Source organism: Salvelinus sp. IW2-2015, linkage group LG23, assembly GCF_002910315.2.
Source record: "Salvelinus sp. IW2-2015 linkage group LG23, ASM291031v2, whole genome shotgun sequence".
Taxonomy (NCBI): Eukaryota; Metazoa; Chordata; class Actinopteri; order Salmoniformes; family Salmonidae; genus Salvelinus; species Salvelinus sp. IW2-2015.
The window spans coordinates 47012406-47024018 of record NC_036863.1 but is presented as its reverse complement, the minus strand read 5'-3'; positions in this window follow the sequence as shown (position 1 = coordinate 47024018).

The following is an 11613-nucleotide window of genomic DNA, read 5'->3' as shown; positions in this document are numbered from 1 at the left end:
ACGCCGTCCCAACACCCCTGCCTGGTGATTTTGATGTACACTCGGTCTCCAGGATTCAGCCCGTGCTCTCGGTTATCTCCTGGCATTTGCTCATGTGCTGCTTTCACCTGGGAAAATACACACTGCAACGCATGGGTAATTTTCTGACAATAGGACAACATAGACTCTCCCATTATTGCCAGATCACTAATTTGTGACGTGAATAACAGCTCCTGGTACTCTCATCGGTTTCCCCGTTACCACTTCATGTGGCGTGAGTCCTGTGGWGGCGTTAGTTGACGCCCTCATTGACATCAGTACCACGGGTAAATTCGTAACCCAGTCTTTCCCTTCGGTGCTCAACGTCTTGAACAATTTTTCTTTAATTGAACGATTCTGACACTCCGTAATCCCCGCCGCTTGCGGACTATATGGACAATGAAAAGCATGGGCGATTCCCAAAGCCTTACACACCGCCAGTGGCACTTTGGAGGTGAAATGTGTCRCTTGATCAGAATCTAATGTCCGGAATAATCCCCATCTCGGCATCACTTCGCTTAACAAAGTTTGTGCTACAAAGTTCGCTGAAGCTGAGGAAGTTGCAAATAATTCTATCCATCTGGAGAATCTGTCCACCACCACCAATGCATGAGTCTTTCCCCTGCTTCGAGGGGGTGGCCCTATAAAGTCTATCTGCAATGCATGAGTCTTCCCCCTGCTTGCAGGGGGTGGCCCTATAAAGTCTATCTGTAATGATGTAAATGGTCCAGCAGGGGTTGCTGTCGGGCAGGAGTAGGCATTGTACAGTAGGTGCAATATTATGTTGGGCACATATCACACATCTTTTAACCCAGTCCCGAAATGTTCCCAACACCCACTTTGCCCACCACTTCGTCCTGAACTGAGAATACATGTTCACAGTCAATTGATGTATTGGTCCGTGATACGTTTCAGAGAGAGTAACATGTATCCCACTTGGTGCTACAGGTCTTCCAGTGGTAGTATTATACCACAACCCTTCAGTGTCTACTTGGCACCCATGTTCTAACCACTCCCACATTTATTTCTTGTTAGTTTGCTGCTGTAACTCTTTTAGACTTGAATCCCAGCCCTTATATTCACAATATTTACACCTTCCCATCAAATCAAATCAAATTTCATTGGTCACATGCAGATGTTAATGCGAGTGTAGCGAAATGCTTATGCTTCTAGTTCCGACAGTGCAGTAATCTCTAACAAGTAATCTAACAAATTCACAACAACTACCTTATACACACATGTAAAGGGATGAATAAGAATATGTACAAATAAATATATGGAGTGATGGCTGTGCGGCATAGGCAAGATGCAGTAGATGGTATAGAAAACAGTATATACATATGAGATGAGTAATGTAGGATATGTAAACATTATTAAAGTGGCATTATTTAAAGTGACTAGTGATACCTTTATTAAATCCATTTATTAAAGTGGCCAGAGATTCGAGTCTGTATGTTGGCAGCAGCCTCTATGTTAGTTATGGGTGTTTAACAGTCTGATGGCCTTGAGAAAGAAGCTGTTTTTCAGTCTCTCGGTCCCAGCTTTGATGCACCTGTACTGACCTCGCCTTCTGGATGATAGCGGGGTGAACAGGCAGTGGCTCGGGTGGTTGTTGTCCTTGATGATCTTTTTGGCCTTCCTATGACATCGGCTGCTGTAGGTGTCCTAGATGGCAAGTAGTTTGCCCCCAGTGATGCGTTGTGCAGACCGTACTACCCTCTGGAGAGCCATGCACCAGAGGGCGGTGCAGTTGCTGTACCAGGCGGTGATACAGCCCGACAGGATGCTCTTGATTGTGCATCTGTAAAAGTTTGTGAGTGTTTTAGGTGACAAGCCACATTTCTTCAGCCTCCTGAGGTTGAAGAGGCGCTGTTGCGCCTTCTTCACCACGCTGTCTGTGTGGGTGGACCATTTCAGTTTGTCCGTGATGTGTACGCCGAGGAACTTAAGAAACTTTCCACCTTCTCCACTACTGTCCCGTCGATGTGGATGGGGGTGTTGCTCCCTCTGCTGTTTCCTGAAGTCCACGATCATCTCCTTTGTTATGTTGACGTTGGGTTAGGGTTAGGGGTTTTCCTGACACCACACTCCGAGGGACCTCACCTCCTCCCTGTAGGCCGTCTCGTCGCTGTTGGTAATTAAGCCCTACCACTGTAGTGTCGTCTGCAAACTTGATGATTGAGTTGGAAGCGTGCATGGCCACGCAGTCACGGGTGAACAGAGAGTACAGGAGAGGGCTGAGAACGCACCCTTGTGGGGCCTCTGTGTTGAGGATCAGCGGGGTGGAGATGTTGTTTCCTACCTTCACCACCTGGGGTCGGCCCGTCAGAAAGTCCAGGACGCAGTTGCACAGGGCAGGGTCGAGACCAAGGGTTGCGAGTTTAATGACGAGTTTGGAGGGTACTATGATGTTAAATGCCGAGCTGTAGTCAATGAACAACATTCTGACACAGGTATTCCTCTTGTCCAGATGGGATAGGGCAGTGTGCAGTGTGATGGCGATTGCATCGTCAGTGGACCTATTGGGGCGGTAAGCAAATTGGAGTGGGTCTAGGGTATCAGGTAGGGTGGAGGTGATATGGTCCTTGACTAGTCTCTCAAAGCACTTCATGATGACATGATGATAGTCATTTAGTTCAGTTACCTTAGCTTTCTTGGAAACAGGAACAATGGTGGCCATCTTGAAGCATGTGGGGACAACAGACTGGGATAAAGATTGGTTGAATATGTTCGTAAACACACCAGCCAGCTGGTCTGCGCATGCTCTGGGGACGTGGCTAGGGATGCCGTCTGGGCCGGCAGCCTTGCAGGGTAAACACGTTTAAATGTTTTACTCACTTTGGCCACGGAAAAGGAGAGAACACAGGTTTTGGTAGAGGGCCGTGTCAGTGGCACTGTATTGTCCTCAAAGCGAGCAAAGAAGTTGTTTAATTTGTCTGGGAGCAAGACGTCGGTGTCCGCGATGTGGCTGGGTTTCTTTGTGTAATCCGTGATTGACCGTAGACCCTGCCACATAGGTCTCGCGTTTGAGCCGTTGAATTACGACTCTACTTTGCCTCTATACTGACGCTTTGTTTGTTTGATTGCCTTGTGGAGGGAATAGATCCACTGTTTGTATTCGGTCGTGTTTCCGGTCACCTTGCCATGATTAAAAGCGGTGGTTTGCGCTTTCAGTTTCACGCGAATGCTGCCATCAATCCACGGTAATATGCTCGGAAGCGGTGGATGGTCTGCTCGCCTTCTGAGTCTGACCAGTAAGCCGCTCTGTCAGCCTCTCCTGCGGCGACCGCATTGTTTTGGGTCAGTCTCAGGGATAAGATCGCATGTCCAGGGTGGAGGTCCGAACAAAGGATTTGCTTCGGGAAAGACATATTCCTGGTCGTAATGATGGTAAGTTGACATCGCTTTTATATCCAATAGTTCTTCCCGGCTGTATGTAATAACACTTGAGGTTTTTCTGGGCTAACAATGTATGAAATAATACATTTTTTAAAAAACGAATAACTGCATAGTTTTCTAAGGACCTGAAGCGAGGCAACCATCTCTGTCGGAGTCATCTTGCAATGGGTATTGTTACTGGACCTATGTTCAAAGACATAGGTAATAGCTGTATCGCCTTAGATTCTGCACCTGTTATCCCGCTAAATGTGATACTTTTTACTGTCGCAAAGTTTGCCAATTTCTCATCGTAAGGAAACAGTGATATTTGAACGCAGGTATCTATTCGAAAGTTGTGTGAGACATGACCTCGTATGTCCCGCTTCACATAGAAACCGTCATCTCTATGAACCACTATACACCGCTATGTGAAAGTTCCCTACCCCGCTGCTTTCAAAAGTGTTTACTGCTGTTCTTTTGTCAAAGATGCAAACGCTTGCATCAGAGCATTCCCTCCAAATGCAGCGGGTGCAGTAGGCTCCAGTACTACCCTACTGTGGAGGATGAATCAGAATTAGTTGGGTAACATAGATAAATAAGATGTTTTATTTACATAATATGCTTATGTGAGATACTTGTCATTAGAATGTCTCCCTTTGGACTATACTGTTTTTCAGTTGCACTTTTCCCTTCTCAGCTAGGGAAAAGTCACTTGGGGCCCAGAGAGGGGAGAGGTCAGAATGGAACATTGTCTTCATATGTGAATGTATCTGTTAAACCATGTGAAGGGATGGCGTGATTAAGGGGGAACCAATTATCTCTTGGCTCCACAATGTCTGTACACCAGTCACTCCCTCCTTTTCCCATTGGGGGGAGGAGTATGGCAGTGTCTGGAACCATTGTATGTCCCCTCTGATGTTGCACTAATCTTGAGATAGTATATGACCTAGAAGTCACTCCCCTCAGTGAGCTTGTCCAGGAGTGGGGAGAAGAAGGGGTTTACTTGAGATGGGGTTTACTTGAGATGGGAGAATATAGAGTTGACAATTGAGTTATGCCTTGGATGAGGTAATGTTTTGGTACTATGAAGTACCAGGAACGAGATTAGAACCTCGTCTTAGAGACCAAACTGAACGATAATTTATAGCTAATGCTATCTGGCTATGGGATACTCCTTTCCCAAGTAAAAGGCCCTTTGTGAAGTTTTCCTAAGATCTGTGGTTCGTCATGTAAGTTGAGAGGGGTGTATCTTGGCTATAAAAGATCTTGGTATTCTTTTATAGGGACTCTCAGAATTCATTATAGACACTGAATTGATCTGAGAGTCAAAGGGCTATGGTGAAGCTCATATAATTAAAGATGAAGTTTAAGTATAACTCTGACTGGTGTGTGGTTTGTAAACTCTCCTCATTTGGTAATACAGGAAATTGCAACAACACTACACTCCCTTTTCCAATGACCAACAGCCCCACACTTAAAACAGGGCTCTGATGATTTGCCCTTTCCTCACTGTTTCTTTGTCTTACTTGGGCCATTGAAACCACTGTTAGTGACTCACTGTAGCGGCATTAACCACTCGTATGGCTGCGGAGTGAGTGGAATTAGATTCCACTCTCAATGCCGCCTGTACTATTTCATCCCAGTGAGAATGTTGGTCCACTACCCCTGCAATAGCCGTTTTGATAACAGGTTTCAATCCAACCATCAAAGCAGACGTACAAATTCCTGCATTTTGATCGTATATATCCCCCCCATTGTCAGATTAGTACATAACGCATCATCCATCCGATCCACATAATCGCACATTCCTTCTTTCGGACCCTGAGTACAGTTACAAATTTTACTCACATCTGGTTGAACTAATACATTCCCAACTGTAGTTAAGAATCCCTCAATTTTGTAATTTGCTGTCGCTTGATCACACTCTTTGCGTCCCGATGACCAAGCAGATGTTTGATATCCCTGTACGAGTGTTGACAACATGGCCCTTGTCAAAAGCAAGCGTACAATATGATCGGAATCACCAGCACGGAACCCAAAAATTCAACCCTGTTTCCTTAGGAAACGGATAAATTCCTGTCCCTCTCTTACTGGATCTGGCACCTCTTTCATAATATTGCGCATTTCACTCATGCTCAGTGGCTGATGATGGTGATGCTGAGTTTGGATCCGTACTTGGGGATGCGCGTCAATCCCAGATAATATGTAACCGGGTGCACATTTCTATGATTACCTGGATCATGCTGATCCACTATCCAGACTCGTAATGTGCCAGTCCTCTGCCTCTCACAAACCATTTTCCTCTTTAAGAGAGGGTGGCCCACCAGATGTGACCTGTTTCACCTTATAGCATGGGGAAAATTGCGGAGGAGTGGCAATTGCATACTCCTCCACACGTGTTTTGATACTGTTGAAGCGAAACCCTGAGTTGTTTTATTTGTTTTTGTCTATCCTCAAGGGCTCTCTCTAATGCCTGGTTTAGGCTTTTACTATTTTTTTAGCGCAATAGCCAATTCCTGCTTCTGTTTATCTAATCTATGCGCATGCCCTTTGGATATGCGTAATTCGGCGCCGACAGAGATGGCCGCCTCGCATCGCGTTCCTAGGAAACTATGCTGTATTTTGTTTTTTTACGTGTTATTTCTGACATTGGTACCCCAGGTAATCTTAGGTTTTATTACATACAGTCGGGAGGAACTACTGAATATAAGAGCAACGTCAACTCACCATCATTACGACCAGGAATATGACATTCCCGAAGCGGATCCTGTGTTTTGCCTTCCACCCAGGACAATGGATCTGATCCCAGCCGGCGAACCTAAACAACGTCGCCGTAAAAGGGGCAAACGAAGCGGTCTTCTGGTCAGGCTCCGGAGACGGGCACATCGCGCACCACTCCCTAGCATACTACTCGCCAATGTCCAGTCTCTTGACAACAAGGTTGATGAAATCCGAGCAAGGGTTGCCTTCCAGAGAGACATCAGAGACTGTAACGTTCTTTGCTTCACGGAAACATGGCTCACTCGAGAGACGCTATTGGAGTCGGTGCAGCCAGCTGGTTTCTTCACGCATCGCGCCGACAGAAACAAGCATCTTTCTGGTAAGAAGAGGGGCGGGGGGGTATGCCTTATGATTAARGAGACGTGGTGTGATCATAACAACATWCAGGAACTCAAGTCCTTCTGCTCACCTGACTTAGAATTCCTCACAATCAAATGTCGACCGCATTATCTACCAAGGGAATTCTCTTCGATTATAATCACAGCCGTATATATTCCCCCCCAAGCAGACACATCGATGGCCCTGAACGAACTTCATTTGACTCTATGTAAACTGGAAACCACATATCCTGAGGCTGCATTCATTGTAGCTGGGGATTTTAACAAGGCTAATCTGAAAACAAGACTCCCTAAATTCTATCAGCATATCGATTGCGCAACCAGGGCTGGTAAAACCCTGGATCATTGTTATTCTAACTTCCGCGATGCATATAACGCCCTCCCCCACTCTCCTTTCGGAAAAGCTGACCACGACTCCATTTTGTTGCTTCCAGCCTACAGACAGAAATTAAAACAAAAAGCTTCCGCGCTCAGGTCTGTTCAACGCTGGTCCGACCAATCTGATTCCACGCTTCAAGACTGCTTCGATCTCGTGGATTGGGATATGTTCCGCATTGCGTCCAACAACAACATTGACGAATACGCTGATTCGGTGAGCGAGTTCAATAGAAAGTGCATTGGCGATGTCGTACCCACAACAACTATTAAAACATTCCCAAACCAGAAACCGTGGATTGATGGCAGCATTCGCGAGAAACTGAAAGCGCGAACCACTGCTTTTAACCAGGGCAAGGTCACCGGAAACATGACCGAATACAAACAGTGTAGCTATTCRCTCCGCAAGGCAATCAAACAAGCTAAGCATCAGTATAGAGACAAAGTAGAGTTGCAATTCAACGGCTCAGACACAAGAGGTATGTGGCAGGGTCTACAGTCAATCACGGATTACAAAAAGAAAACCAGCCCCGTRGCGGACCAGGATGTCTTGCTCCCAGACAGACTAAATAACTTCTTTGCTCGCTTTGAGGACAATACAGTGCCACTGACACGGCCCGCTACCAAAACCTGCGGACTCTCCTTCACTGCAGCCGACGTGAGTAAAACATTTAAATGTGTTAACCCTCGCAAGGCTGCAGGCCCAGACGGCATCCCCAGCTGCGTCCTCAGAGCATGCGCAGACCAGCTGGCTGGTGTGTTTACAGACATATTCAATCAATCCTTATCCCAGTCTGCTGTTCCCACATGCTTCAAGAGGACAACCATTGTTCCTGTTCCCAAGAAAGTAAGGTAACTGAGCTAAACGACTACCGCCCCGTAGCACTCACTTCCGTCATCATGAAGTGCTTTGAGAGACTAGTCAAGGACCATATCACCTCCACCTACCTGACACCCTAGACCCACTCCAATTTGCTTACCGCCCCAATAGATCCACAGACGACGCAATCGCAACCACACTGCACACTGCCCAACCCATCTGGACAAGAGGAATACCTATGTGAGAATGCTGTTATTGACTACAGCTCAGCATTTAACACCATAGTACCCTCCAAACTCGTCATCAAGCTCGAGACCCTGGGTCTCGACCCCGCCCTGTGCAACTGGGTACTGGACTTCCTGACGGGCCACCCCCAGGTGGTGAGGGGAGGTAACAACATCTCCACCCGCTGATCCTCAACATGGGGCCCCACAAGGGTGCATTCGACCCTCTCCTGTACTCCCTGTTCACCACGACTGCGTGCCATGCACGCCTCCAACTCAATCATCAAGTTTGCGGACGACACTACAGTGGTAGGCTTGATTACCAACAACGACGAGATAGCCTACAGGGAGGAGGTGAGGGCCCTCGGAGTGTGGTGTCAGGAAAATAACCTCATACTCAACGTCAACAAAACAAAGGAGATGATTGTGGACTTCAGGAAACAGCAGAGGGAGCACCCCCCTATCCACATCGACGGGACAGTAGTGGAGAGGGTAGTAAGTTTTAAGTTCCTCAGCGTACACATCACGGACAAACTGAATTGGTCCACACACACAGACAGCGTTGTGAAGAAGGCGCAGCAGCGCCTCTTCAACCTCAGGAGGCTGAAGAAAATCGGCTTGTCACCAAAAGCACTCACAAACAAAAGCACTCTACAGATGCACAATCGAGAGCATCCTGTCGGGCTGTATCACCGCCTGGTACGGCAATTGCTCCGCCCACAACTGTAAGGCTCTCCAGATGGTAGTGAGGTCTGCACAACGCATCACTGAGGGCAAACTACCTGCCCTCCAGGACACCTACACCACCCGATGTCACTGGAACGCCATAAAGATCATCAAGGACAACAACCACCCGAGCCACTGCCTGTTCACCCCGCTATCATCCAGAAGGCGAGGTCAGTACAGGTGCATCAAAGCAGGGACAGAGAGACTGAAAAACAGCTTCTATCTTAAGGCCATCAGACTGTTAAACAGCCACCACTAACATCGAGTGGCTGCTGCCAACATACTGACTCAACTCCAGCTCACTTTAATAATGGAATTGATGGAAATTGATCAAAAATGTATCACTAGCCACTTTAAACAATGCCACTTAATACACTGCTCAAAAAAATAAAGGGAACACTTAAACAACACAATGTAACTCCAAGTCAATCACACTTCTGTGAAATCAAACTGTCCACTTAGGAAGCATGTTTCTACGAACTGTAATATAACTTTTTTGACTTTTTGTCTGGACTTAGTGCTCGCACCTTGTGCATTTGGATTACTGGACTAAACGCAAAAGGAGGTATTTGGACATAAAGATGAACTTTATCGAACAAAACGAACATTTGTTGTCTAACATGGAGACCTGGGAGTGCATTCCGATGAAGATCATCAAAGGTAAGTGAATATTTATAATGCTATTTCTGACTTTTGTTGACTCCACAACATGGCGGGTATCTGTATGGTGGCTGAGCACTGTACTCAGATTATCGCATGGTGTGCTTTTGCCGTAAAGCTTTTTTGAAATCTGACACAGCGGTTGCATTAAGGAGAAGTATGTCTTTAATTCTATGTATAACACTTGTATCTTTCATCAACGTTTATGATGAGTATTCCTGWAAATTGATGTGGCTCTCTGCAAAATCACCGGCTGTTTTGGAGGCAAAACATTACTGAACATAACGCGCCAATGTAAACTAAGATTTTTGAATATAAATATGAACTTTATCGAACAAAACATACATGTATTGTGTAACATGAAGTCCTATGAGTGCCATCTGATGAAGATCATCAAAGGTTAGTGATTAATTTTATCTATATTTCTGCTTTTTGTGACCCCTCTCTTTGGCTGGAAAATGGCTGTTTTTTGTGACTAGGCGCTGACCTAACATAATCGCATGGTATGCTTTCGTCGTAAAGCCTTTTTGAAATCGGACACTGTGGTGGGATTCACAACAAGTTTATCTTTAAAATGGTGTATAATACTTGTATGTTTGAGGAATTTTAATTATGAGATTTCTGTTGTTTGAATTTGGCGCCCTGCACTTTCACTGGCTGTTGTCAAATCGATCCCGTTAACGGGATTTCAGCCGTAAGAAGTTAACTAGTGATTATGTTAAGATTGATTGTTTTTAATAAGATAAGTTTAATGCTAGCTAGCACCTTACCTTGGCTCCTTGCTGCACTCGCATAACAGGTAGTCAGCCTGCCACGCAGTCTCCTCGTGGAGTGCAATGTAATCGGCCATAATCGGTGCCCAAAAATGCTGATTACCGATTGTTATGAACACTTGAAATCGGTCATTCCGATTAATCGGTCGACCTCTAGTCAGAACCGTCCAGAGTAGTGATGCTAGTCGGGTGGGCAGGTGCGGGCAGTGATCGGTTGAAGAGCATGCATTTCGTTTTACTAGCATTTAAGAGTAGTTGGAGGCCACAGAAGAAGTGTTGTTGTTGTATGGCAATGAAGCTTGTTTGGAGGTTTGTTAACACAGTGTCCAAAGAAGGGCTAGATGTATACAGAATGGTGTCGTCTGCGTAGAGGTGGATCAGAGAATCACCAGCAGCAAGAGCGACATCATTGATGTATACAGAGAAAAGAGTCGGCCCGAGAATTAAGCCCTGTGGCACCCCCATAGAGACTGCCAGAGGTCAAGACAACAGGCCCTCCGATTTGACACACTGAACTCTGTCTGAGAAGTAGTTGGTGAACCAGGCGAGGCACTCATTTGAGGAACCAAGGCTATTGAGTCTGCCGATAAGAATGCGGTGATTGACAAAGTCAAGCCAGGTCGATGAAGACGGCTGCACAGTACTGTCTTTTATCGATGGCGGTTATGATATCGTTTAGGACCTTGAGCGTGGCTGAGGTGCACCCATGACCAGCTCCGAAACCAGATTGCATAGCGGAGAAGGTACGGTGGGATTCTAAATGGTCGGTGATCTGTTTGTTAACTTGGCTTTCGACGACTTTAGAAAAGCAGGGCAGGATGGATATAGGTCTGTAACAGTTTGGGTCTAGAGTGTCTCCCCCTTTGAAGAGGGGGATGACCGCGGCAGCTTTCCAATCTTTAAGGATCTCAGACGATACAAAATATTGAATACATAATTTAAACATTAATTTAAACATAGGTTGGAAAAAGTATGTGAACCCCTAAGCTAACCTACAAAAGCTAATTGGAGTCAGGAGTCAGCTAACCTGGAGTCCAATCAATGAGACGAGATTGGATATGTTGGTTAGAGCTGTCTTGCCCTATAAAAAACACTCACAAAATTTGAGTTTACTATTCACAAGAAGCATTGCCTGATGTGAACCATGCCTCGAACGAAAGAGATCTCAGAAGACATAAGATTAAGAATTGTTGACTTGCATAAAGCTGGAAAGTGTTACAAAAGTATCTCTAAAAGCCTTGATGTTCATCAGTCAGCAGTAAGACAAATTGTCTATTAATGGAGAAAGTTCAGCACTGTTGCTACTCTCCCTAGGAGTAGTCATCCTGCAAAGATGACTGCAAGAGCACAGCTCAGAATGCTCAATGAGGTTAAGAAGAATCATAGTGTCAGCTAAAGACTTACAGAAATCTCTGGAACATGCTGACATCTCTGTTGACGAGTCTACGATACGTCAAACACAAAACAAATCAAATCAAATGTATTTATATAGCCCTTCTTACGTCAGCTGAAATATCAAA